Source organism: Camarhynchus parvulus, chromosome 9 (assembly GCF_901933205.1).
Source record: "Camarhynchus parvulus chromosome 9, STF_HiC, whole genome shotgun sequence".
NCBI lineage: Eukaryota > Metazoa > Chordata > Aves > Passeriformes > Thraupidae > Camarhynchus > Camarhynchus parvulus.
This window is the reverse complement of record NC_044579.1, coordinates 1,927,625-1,939,454: the sequence shown is the minus strand read 5'-3', so window position 1 is coordinate 1,939,454 and position 11,830 is coordinate 1,927,625. Positions and strand designations below refer to the sequence as shown.

The 11,830-nt window shown below is 43.5% G+C and overlaps 1 long non-coding RNA gene across 1 annotated transcript; it reads right to left on the bottom strand.

The window, feature by feature from the left end:
- Positions 1 to 236: 236 nt before the first annotated feature.
- On the bottom strand, positions 237 to 10,721 carry LOC115906664. The gene is made up of 3 exons (XR_004060945.1): positions 10,671 to 10,721; positions 8,668 to 8,747; positions 237 to 425 (listed from the first exon to the last, which is right to left on the bottom strand). It is a non-coding gene; the product is annotated as an uncharacterized LOC115906664 (long non-coding RNA).
- Between the last annotated feature and the right edge of the window lie 1,109 nt (positions 10,722 to 11,830).

The window sequence follows — 11,830 nt, the reverse complement described above, 5'->3', positions numbered from 1 at the left end:
TGGTAAAGGCAGAGATTGCAGTGGGTGGGAGCAGTGAGGTCAGTGCTCAGTGTTCACCCCACACCTGCCAGACCCCCGAGGAAAATCAAACTTGACCAGCTGAAAACACATCAGAGAATTGTTCTGAAACACCCCGGATCGCCCCCTTCTTCTGGGGAGGAAAACTGGAGAGGCACGAACATCTAGAAATATAAACAATACTCACAGTTTGGGGAATATTGGGATGCAAAAGCCTGGATGAGCTTCAATCCTGTTTTTCATTGCCAAGGCCTTGCTAAATCTTCATATTTCTTAAGAAATCCTGGGATGGAGCTGGTAAATAAGCCCACTTGGGAAGATGCTGTCTCCCACCCTGTCCTGAGCAGTTCAAATGAGTCAGAGCTGCTCCTTCACTTCAGCTGCTCTCACCTGGGATTTCCTGGTTCCTGTAAGGAAAACAAGGAAAGGAAATAAACCATGAGAGGAAATAAAAGCACCTCCACTCCATGATAAACAATACAGAGGCTGAGGCAGCCGCCCCAAAATGCAAAAATTCAGAATTTTTTAGATATTCTAAAGGGCTCAGGTAGGGATCTGCCAGCCTCTGGAGAGTACTTTTAATTAGGAAAACATCCTGGCAAAAATGGGCAAGTGGGGATGTCAAACCTAATGGAAAATTCAAAAAATGCCAGTTATTGCTGGGGAGCAGAGCTGGGAGCTCATTTTTATCAACAGAATCATTGAAAGGCAAATAAAAACCCAGAGGAAATAATGGAAGTTTCTTTCTGGGCTTTCTGCTCCAAGTTCTCCCCTTCAGGAGCTGAGCACTCCACAATGGAAGAAGAGGGAATTTGGAAACGTGGCAGATCCAGGGTCCCACCTGGCTCAGCCATTCCCTGGATAATCAGCAAGGACAGGACGCCTCGGCCAGAAAAAAAACCCAAAGAAATTAATGAGATTTCTGCTGGCAAAGTGTTGCTTTTTGGCACCTTCAGCTCAAGACCAGGCCACTGCTGGTTTTATTCCCCCTTAAAAAGCCCAGAACCTTCTCCTGAAGGGATCCAGGAAAAAATAAACAGAAAGTTTATATGTTTGGTGGGATCCAAATGTTCCCACTCTATATTTTCCCTCTATTTTCCTGATTAAGCTCAACAGAACCACAGACACATCATCATTGCTCATTAAAGGAGGAAAAGAATCCCACAGAAGAATCCCCCAGAACAAATTCCAGCTCCAAGCAAAGCTCCCAATTTCTTTCCAGGTCCTTCCCAATTTAAGGCACTAATTAAAACCACTCTGCTCCTTGCATCAACAAATGCAGGGTAATTATGTTGTTCCCTCAACCTTGTGCTCACAGATTGCATTGATCTTCATTATATTCATAAGTCAGATGATTCCTTCCTTTCTGCTGGCTGTGGGAGCAGGGAATTACCCAGGAATGGATAAACTGGGATGCTGGGCATTGAATAAATCCCTTTTTTCCCCCTTCCTTGTTTACCATTAATGGTTGTACTTCATCTGCTGCTTAACACCATTAGTGCCTAAATGGGGTGATATTAATTCAGGATAATTACAGAATCTCCAAGGCAAAACCACGGGAATGGCTGCAGAATTCAGACCAAATTCCAGAGGATAAATAATTCCTGCAGGCTGTGGGGTGCAGATTCCACTCCTTGCTCCACACCTGCCAGGGAAGGGAGCCATGGAAATGCAATAAAAACTGAGAATTCCTGCTTGAGTGAAGTGTCTGGGAATTCTCAAGCATCCCTATTTCTTGCTGAATCCTCCTGAGTATCCATAACCAATCTGTCTGGAAAATGGGAGAATATTTCAGGAAGAACTCCCTGGCTGTATTTAACTCAGTGCCCTCCTGACCTGGGCAGGTCACTTTTTACCCTCCTCCATTTCCCAAAAATTTTCCAGGACAGAGAGAGAGAACAGAGAGCTCAAAAATATAACTGTGAAGAGGCAGAGGGGGGAAAAAAAAAGCATTTAAACTTTGCTCCATCCTCATGCAGCTATTTTAGATACTGCATGTGCAAGAAATTCTGGACAAAATTGGCTTTTCAGTTGTGCTAGGAACTGATTTCATTTTAAAAATGTAAATTTATAAAATCCTCCTTCTTTTAAGTAAATTTTAGAAGTCACCTGTGAGCCTGCAATGTTTTAGAAACACAAGTTCCAACAAAGGAGGAATTAATCCAACAGGATATGAGTCCTATATGACCAAAAATGTTGCTTTATGCATAGTTTTATTTCTTTCTTGTTCAAATCTCATTTTTAGGGTGGTTGAATAACCAGGAAAAAAAAGTGGAGAAAAAGAACTGGTGCTTGAATAACCAGAAAAAAAGTGGACAAAAAGAACTTACAGGGCACAAAGCAGTTTCTTTAAGTATTCTACCCATGATAATCCAATGTAATCTGCTGGAAATTTAACCTCTTATTAATAGGAAGGAGGAATATGAGAAGAGTCTAAGTGAGCTGCTAATGAAGTTAATTTAGCACAGATTTTAATTACACCAACCCAGCCATTCTGAGCTGTTCTGCTGAGATCTGAGCAGATTTAGCTCCCAATGCACAACCTAAAGGGTAAAAAAATGAGAAATAAACCAATGTGCCATCTTCTTAAATGACAAACAAGACATTTTCAAGACATATTAATCATTAAATAATGAATCTTGCAGAATATTAAATCCTTCAAGCCCCATTTGAGACCTTCAGGGCTGGGCCAACCACCCTGGGAATGTCCCTCATGGAGGAGAGTTTGATGAATCCATGATCCCTTTAATTCTCAGCCATTAACTCTTTCTCAATGCCATTTTCCCTGTACAATAATGAAGTTTGATGGGGTTTTTTTTTCTTTTCTTTCAAATATTTCTAAGTAGCTTTACCAGAATAAATCACAGCTTTGTTTTCAGAAGCAGCAAATGAGATCCATTTATTTTCCCAGATTCCACAGCAGGTAGGATCAGGCACCTTCCTCTGAGGGGTGGGCACAGCCAAACCCATTCTAATGAATCTGTTTCCCTATTTATGTTTTCGGGGAAATTTCAACCTTTTGGTTAACCTGAGCTGTCACACTTTTCTATTTGATTTTTCACATCATTTGTAAGAACTGCTGAGACTGTTGGGCCAAGCTAGCTCTGCAGCCATGGACCTCGAGCGTGATTTGTGCTGAATTATTCATTCTCAGAGACTTCTGCCTTGGCATCCCAGCCTGGAAAAGTCTGAAGGAACCTGGAAAAGCCTGAAGGAACCCAGAAAAAACCTAAACGAACATGGAGAAGACTGAAGGAACCTGGAAAAGCCTGAAGGAATCTGGAAAAGCCTAAAGGAATCTGGAAAAAACCTAAAGGAACCTGGAAAAGCCTGAAGGAACCTGGAAAAACCTAAAGGAACCTGGAAAAGCCTGAAGGAACCTGGAAAAAACCTAAAGGAACCTGGAAAAGCCTGAAGGAACCTGGAAAAAACCTAAAGGAACCTGGAAAAGCCACAGGTAACTTGGAAAAACTTGAAGGAACCTGGAAAAACCTGAAGGAACCTGGAAAAAATTAAAGGAACCTGGAAAAGCCTGAAGGAACATGGAAAAGCCTGAAGGAACCTGGAAAAACCTAAAGGAAAAGCTGAAGGAACCTGGAAAAGCCTGGAGGAACCTGGAAAAACCTGAAGGAACATGGAAAAGACTGAAGGAACATGGAAAAGCCTGAAGGAACTTGGAAAAACCCGAAGAAACCTGGAAAAACTTGAAGGAACCTGAAAAAACCTGAAGCAACCCAGAAAAGCCTAAAGGAACCTGGAAAAACCTAAAGGAATCTGGAAAAGCCTGAAGGAGCTCAGAAAAATCTGCAGGAACCTGGAAAAACCTGAAGGAACATGGAAAAGCCTGAAGGAAGCTCAAACTCTGCATCCCAAGAGAAAAGGAGGCTCAGAAGGGAATTTATTTCTCTCTACAATCGCATGAAGGGAGGTTGGGGTCAGTTTTTCCCCAGGAATCAGCGACAGAACAAGAGGAAGTGATCTCAAATTTGTTGGGAGGTTCCAGCCTGGATCTTGGTCCCCTGCCAGAGGAGGTTCAGGTTGGATCTGATGGAAAATTTCTCCACAGACAGGGTTGTCCAAGCCTGGCACAGGTGTCCAGGGCAGGCGTGGAGTCCCCATCGCTGCAGGGATTTAAAAGCCCTCTGGATGTGGCACTTCAGGGATCCCAGAGATCCTTCCCAACCTAAAGAATTCTGTGACTCCACCAAAAAAGAAACCAACTTTGCTCTCCCAAATTTCAAGGAAAAAGGAAGGGTGCTGCACCCCAGCTTGGTTCCCACCAGAGTGCCCGGCCTTGCAGGCTACAAAACCGAAATTCCTTGGGAGTGTGAGGTGAATAAACTGCCCGAGGCTGCCGCGGTGGGGATGGGAGCAGGGATGTTCATAGAGCATCAAGCTGTCATTCCCACAAAATGATGTTTTTTTAAACTAGAGGCGCTTCAGAAAGTGCCTTCAAACACAGCAATCTTTGAGACAATTTTCTCGTGTTATAACATCCTGAAGGAGAAGGGATGAGGGCTGTGCGCGAGTGCTAAAGGACAGAAAAAAGGGCATTTGGAAAATCTGCAGTGCTGTAATCACCAACGTGACAATTGCTGTTGGTAAAAGCCTGGAAACAAAGGAATAGGAAACAAAGGAATAGGGAATTTTGGAGCACCGTGAATGTTTACTGCATTGAAGTGGGGAATTGGAGTGGGGAATTTAGGAGCTCCCCATTGGAGTGGAGAATTTGGGAGCTCCATGGATGTTTACGGCATTGAAACCTCCCCGTTTAACTCAACTTGCAGCTTTGGTTCAGCTGCTTTCAAGTTTTATTCATTTAAACAACTCTTAAACCAAAACAGGGTGAATGTCATTAAGCATTGATGAAACTGGAGCCTGCCAAGTGGGAATTCTTCTGATCAGAGAATCATGGAATTGTTTGGGATGGAAGGGACCTGAAACCCCATCCCACATTCCACCCCTGCCATGGCAGGGACACCTCCCACTGTCCCAGGCGCTCCAATCCCAATGTCCAACCTGGCCTTGGGCACTGCCAGGGATCCAGGGGCAGCCACAGCTGCTCTGGGAATCCCAGCCCAGCTCCTCCTCACCCTCCCAGCCAGGAATTCCTTCCCAATATCCCATCTAACCTTCCTCTCTATCCATTTGCAGCCATTCCCTGTGTCCTGTCCCTCCATCCCTTCCCCAAAGTCTCTCTCCATGTTTCCTGAAGCTTCTCCAGGCTACACTGAGGTCACCCCAAAGCTTCTCCTCTCCAGGCTGGACAATCCCAGTTCTCCAGCCTTTCCTCCCAGCAGAGCTGCTCCACCCTTCTGACCATCCTGGTGCCTCCTCTGGAGTCGTTCTTCAAACATTTCCATGAAAAACTCCAGAAAGTCCCATTTTCTCATGGAAACCACGTTGTAGTTGGCACCTGCCTGTCCTTACCCTCAGCAGGGCACAGACACTCCTGAACAGCTCAGGTAACCCCAAATCCCCCAAATCCCCTTTTCCAGGGAGGGAATAAATTCCCATCTAGCCTTAAAATCTGTCCTCTATTCTCCTAATCCTCACCTGATTTATGGGATTGTTGCACCTAAAGCTCACCATGCAAATATTTCCTAAACTCCAATGAAGCTGAAAAAGAAGAAGGAAGTGTTGTTCTTATTTCAGCCCCAGTGCCAAATTTCTTGCTTTATTAGTGATCGAAAATGTCAATTTTAATAATAACACAGTTACTGGTGATATAACTGGGGTTTATTATCTGTGGATGGGACTTCAGCACCACTTTTAAAATTTACGCTTGTGCCTGGAAAATCTTCATCATTTCCTAATTAACATGCAGGATATTAAACAAATTTAAGCTTTTCAAGCTAATATTTTATGAAAGAGCAAGAGGAAAGAGCGTCCCACAAAATACAAATTAATTATTTAATTTTTTTTCAATTACACCATTCATTTTAAGTAAAATAAATCTGGGCGATTCAATGGGAAATCAGAGAATATCCTGGAAAAATCATTTTAATAGAAGATGAAAGCAAATAAAACCATCTTTTAGCATTATTAAGTGATTGAAGCTTGTACTAATTACTCCAGTCAGTAATGCCACAATATTATCAGCAAAATCATTATAAATATTCTCTTATTTTAAAGTTTTATCGACTCATTTTACCTCTTGTCTCTCCTACAATGATTTTTGTATTTCTTAATTTAAAATATTTTAGATGCCATTAGTCCCTCATGAAAAAAAAATATGGTAATGCAAGGAGATTTCAAGAAAAAAAAAAAACCAAATATGTCCTGAGGGCTGTCTGGTCAGTGCTGCTGCTCCTCTTTATCTCAATCCAGCAAGGAACAAACCCCTGGCACTGTGATTTTCCACACATTTTCTCTGTGTGTTCCTTGCAGCTCCAGCCTCGCCCCCTGGCCCGGAGCAATCCTGGCTGTGACTGATACAGGAACACCCAGAGTGGGAGGCAAACTCCTGGAAAACTCCAAATATTCCACGGATGAGTGTGGGAATAAATCACACAGACTCCATTTTCTTTGTATTGGAGAAAATTCCCATTCCTTATTCACATTTTTATCCAGTTGTACAGACCCGTGTGTGACTCCCATTGGTCAGGAGCTCTCTTGCCAATCCCTTTATTGGTCAGTAACAAGTTGTTATTCTGGATTGATTGGTCACTCCAACCCCGGTGTGTACGTGCTGAAAAGTTGTTTGTGAGAGATAGTTTTCATTTTTCTAAGGGTGTGCAAACAGTTTATCCAGGTGCTGGTTGTTTTTCCCCAGGAATGGATTGTTATGTTCATGAACTGCTCACACCAGGATTGCTTCCACATGGGAACTTGCAAAATGCTGGATTTGACAAGTCCAGCCACTGATTCCTTGATTTTATAAAGCCTTTTCTTTATCATTTTTCTACCTTACTGCAACAGACAAGGACCCCACAGGGTTGGTTTGCTCTACAAATCCCCTCTGGAGGTGTCCTGAGGGCTTCAAAGGATGTTCTGCTGCATCCACAGCCACTCCCTTCAGGGTTCCCACACCTTTCCCCCTTCCCTTTCCTCCCAGAACAGCCCAAATTTAAGGTGAAACGACAGAAGTAGTTTGAGCACATAAATGTGCAGAAAGTTTTCCAACACTCAAAATCGAAAATTTTAAATTGAAATAATTAACTATTTTGTGGGACACTCCTTTCTCTTGCTCCTTCATGAAATTTTAGCTTCAAAAGACTAAATTTGTTTCAGATCCTGTGTGTTAATTAGAAAATTATGAAGATTGTTCATGGTTTCCCCCACCTTTTTAAGAGCTTTTACTGGAACTGACCTCCCATATCACTGAGCATTAATTCATTTAAAATTTTAGCAATAACAGATCCATTTCCCAAAGTTAATGGGTTTTTTTAATGGATCAGGTAGATAATACATCTGAGAGCAGTTAATCCAATTGTCTCCTCCTCCAAGGTTTGATATTCCCAAAATATTTTGGGAGATGTGGAATAACTGAGCAGTGAGCTGCACACACAAACACCAACCTCATCCCATCACATTTCCCTTCCCAGAAAACCACAACATCTCCTGGTAGGACTCAGGAAAAGAACGGAATTTGAGGCTTTTTGGGATATTTACCCCAAATGTTGTTAAAGGAGCTGATCCCTCCAAACTGAAATACTTCAGTCCCACACAAAAGTTGCCTTAATTATTTTTGCCACCCCCAAAAAAGGCCATTTCCAACTGCTCAGGAAAAGTGGGAGCAGGACATTTGGCACACCAGGAAGGTGCCACCTTTCCCAGCTGAAACATCAAGTTGAATTTACCACTGGCAATTCCTATAAACAAAATAATTTCATATGGGGAATAAAACGTTGCAGCAGAACAAAATAAAACTGGAGCTTGACCCAATTTCACGTTCCCTCGGTGAAGTTTGGAGGGTAAAAAACAAAGAAACTTCTTTTAAGCCGAAAAAATAATGCAGAAAGTTAACGGGGAAACATTTAAATTAAAGTGGAATTAAATGGGAGATTTGGAACTATGCAAAAAAGCAGCTCAGCTCTTTAGGGTAATGGTGAAACATTGTCCCTCCAGGTGCTCTTAAAGGAATAAAAGCAGTAATGGAGCCATGAATCACCCACTAAAACATCCCAGCTCCAGAGCAGGGACAGCAGGGATGGAAAAGCAGCCAAATCCTAAAAACTCCATCATGCACTGGCTTTGTATTCATTAAATTTTTATGGTTTATTATTTATTGAATTTAGGGGCGGGAAACGGAGGTAGCACTTCATCAAAGAAACAACTTTAAGACGTTTTGCTGTCTATACTGCGCCCCCAAAAAGGCAAAATCCTGGGGGAAGAGGAAGAGGAGGAAAGGAAAGGAAAGGAAAAGGAAAAGGAAAAGGAAAAGGAAAAGGAAAAGGAAAAGGAAAAGGAAAAGGAAAAGGAAAAGGAAAAGGAAAAGGAAAAGGAAAAGGAAAAGGAAAAGGAAAAGGAAAGAAAAAGGAAAAGGAAAAGGAAAAGGAAAAGAAAAGGAAAAGAAAAAAAGGAAAAGGGAAAGGAAAAGGGAAAGGATCATAAACAAATTCATTTGACATATCTACCAAACTGGGCCCTAAAAACAAATATTCTTCAAAGTTTGACTGAAATCCATTCAGAAGAGAAAAAACCTACCAGAGCAGGTGCACAAAACCTTGCAAGGCAGACACAGCCTCGGTTTCTTTGCTGTTCTTTGGAGTTCAAAATGTGAGGAGCTGAGTAAGCAGAACAAAAAACAAATAGTTAGTGAAATGCAGGAGGAAATGTGGTCAGCAGATCACTAAAGCAGCATTATTCACCTGGACTTTGACTATTTAGCTCAGTTAAATTCATGATCCATAAAATAGAGAGCAATAAAATCCATTTTTTTGTTGTTGTTGCAGTGTTGAATTAAAGTATCACTAATGCTTGAGAAAACATTGCTCTCACCCAGGCACTGTGGTGGGTTGTTTAATCAGGAAGCTGAGCAATTGCAGGTTGTTATTTCCCCTTGACAAGTTTCAACCCCAGCCTCTTTCAATGCCCTGCTACCTTAAAGACTCCCCTGAGCGCACAAGGCTGAGCTCCAGCACCAAGACAGAGCTCCAAACTGTCACACAACAAACTCACAGGGTTTTGAAGCAAAGTTTTTTGGGTTTCAGCCCAAAAATGGGGCTGCATGTGATGAAGGCAATCCCTGCACCATTCCTGCCCTCCAGGACTGGGACATGGGCACCCATCCCTGGGGAAACTCCGAGCTGAGCGAGGTGTGTGGGGAGGAGAGGCAGCAGGACGGGGACACTGGTGTCCCCTGTCACCTTGGTTTTTTAAGATTTTCTAAGCCTTCTGATGTTGACATTCTTGCAGTGAACTTTATCGCACACTTTCTGTAAATAACTCATTGTTTTGTCTTCCTTTATGGAGGAGGAGAGAGTTGATGGACTGTTGGTTTGTCCAGTGTGATTGGAGAGGTGTCACTGTCACCCTCCAATCCGCTGTCACTTTTGGAAAACTATAAATGTTGGAGTCAGAAAATAAACTGCTCCTTTTCTTCCTTCACCTTGAGAGCAGCGGTGTGCTTGTATTCTTTCGTGTCCAGTAGTGACAGTCCCCCTGTGCTCTCCTGCTCCTGTGGGACACGGACCAGGGGTGGCCTTGGCTGGGATAAGGGTTGGGCTCAGTCTTGGAGGGCTTTTCCATCCCAAACCACTCCATGGGTGCTGCTCCTCAGCCCCTCTGAGCTTCCTCAGCCTCTCTGGCTCTGCAGTCAGGTTTGGAATTGTTTTCCAGGACATTCTGTGCTGACATCTCTGCTGTTGTTTCTCCCATGCTCCCTCATTATCCAGAAAACTGCTGGAGATTCCCAGTGGGGAACTTCGCCTGTGCCACTGGAGCTGCCCCTGGAGCAGCCGGCTGAGGAGATCCCACTGTGGCCAGATGCAGGGCTCTAAACTCTGAGTGGGTTTATGGTGGATGTTGGGATGAAATTCCTCCCTGGAGGGTGGGCAGGGGCTGGGATGGGATTCCCAAAGCAGCTGGGGCTGCCCCTGGATCCCTGGAGGTGCCCAAGGCCAGGTTGGACATTGGGGCTGGAGCAGCCTGGGACAGTGGAAGGTGTCTCTGCCCATCCAGGGATGAAAAGGGATGAGCTTTAAGGTCCCTTCCTGGCCAAAATCATTCTGTGATTCCATCATCCTTTTAACATGTAAAAAACTCACCCAAAAAAAATCCCCAAATCTCTCTAATCTTCGCTGCTCAATGCCCCATTAAAAAGCACCGATCGCTCTGTGATCTGGAAATGCAGGTCTTTAACAAAGGCTCAATTCCTCCCAATAAATACCCTTTAAATCTGATTTTGGCCTCCTGCCTTTCCATCTCCAAAGCTGCTCCTGTAGCTCCATTAACCCCTGGACTCATTTCTGCATTAACTCCAGAGATTCTCTGAGCTGACTCCAGCCTTTCCTGAGAGCCCCCTGTGGAGCCCAAATGGAAGGAAACTCCTTATCCCTGAGAGCTGAATTGCAAATGAGGATGATTTAGGCAGAGCCAGGCCACATGAAGTGGCTTTGAACTACAGGTGTCTGACAAGAGTTCTTTTGATTTTCCTCCCACAACTTCAAAGTCAAAATTCATCCATTTCGTCCCCCAGTAAAATTTACCTGAGTGCCTCAGTCCTAGAGCTTTGGGAAGTGCTCCCACCTGCAGGGAAGGGTTTCCAAAGCAAATATCTGGGAAAAAATATAAATAAAAATCAGTTTTTACCCAGCCTCTCCAACAGAACTTCGTTACAGCAACAATTCCACCACATACAGGAGCAGTTTGGTGCTGATGAGGTTTTGCTGTTTGCTCTCCATGGGAGCAGCTCTGTGAGGGGTTGATGGTGACACCACACTCAGAGGGCAAGTCCAGGGCTCCGCTTCCTTTGGGAGTAGTTTGTGGCTTCTTGTTGGGTATTAAAAGGGGAAGAAGGCCTGCAGGAACTTCTATAATTCTTCTAAAAATTTGGGTCATCTTCCTTCATCAAGGAAACCACAAGGGGAAAACCACAGAACTCAGAGCAGGTGTTTTGGAACAGCATTTGAGAAAAATGCCTTTTACTGGGAAAGCAGGTGAACCTTGATGTGGTTTCACCACTTTTTAAAACAAATTCAATTTCTGCCTGCTGGCCCCGAGCTGGCCCTGAGTTCTCCATGGTTTTTTTATTGGAAATTCCCTCTCTGGAGTCATTCCAGTCCCACCTGGATGTGCTCCTGTGTAAGATGCTCTGGAGGCAGAGGATCTCCAGAGGCCAATTCCAACTCAAACCCTTCTGTGATTCCATGGCTGGAATTGGATTGACCCAACACTCCTTGTTCCCAGATCCATCAGCTGCCAGCCTGGAGTGAAACCTTTAAGGTCCCCTTCCCACCCAAACCAGTCTGGGATCCCACAAAAACCCATTATCTCGTTAATAAGATAAACAGGGATTTTTCAGAGCGCAACTACTGCCAAAATATGTTAATTTTACCCCTGAAGTTGCAGCTGGATTTAGAAACTCCATGTTTGCCATCGGGATCTTGATGGATTCTACTGGTGGAAGAAACTTTGCATCCACCAAATGAGAAACTTTAGTGGCACAGAGGTTCCATAAATAAATATTACCCTGGTCACCAGCTAGGAACAGCCTGTTAGCTTTAATGCCTACCTGGCCCTTTACTGAAAACCACAGTAAAACAGGCAAAAATGTCATTAAAATAAATACTTTCAGAATGAATAAAAAATGACTCAGCCACTTCAGAATCCCAATGAGGACAAATGACCTGTAAGTGTCATCTGCTGG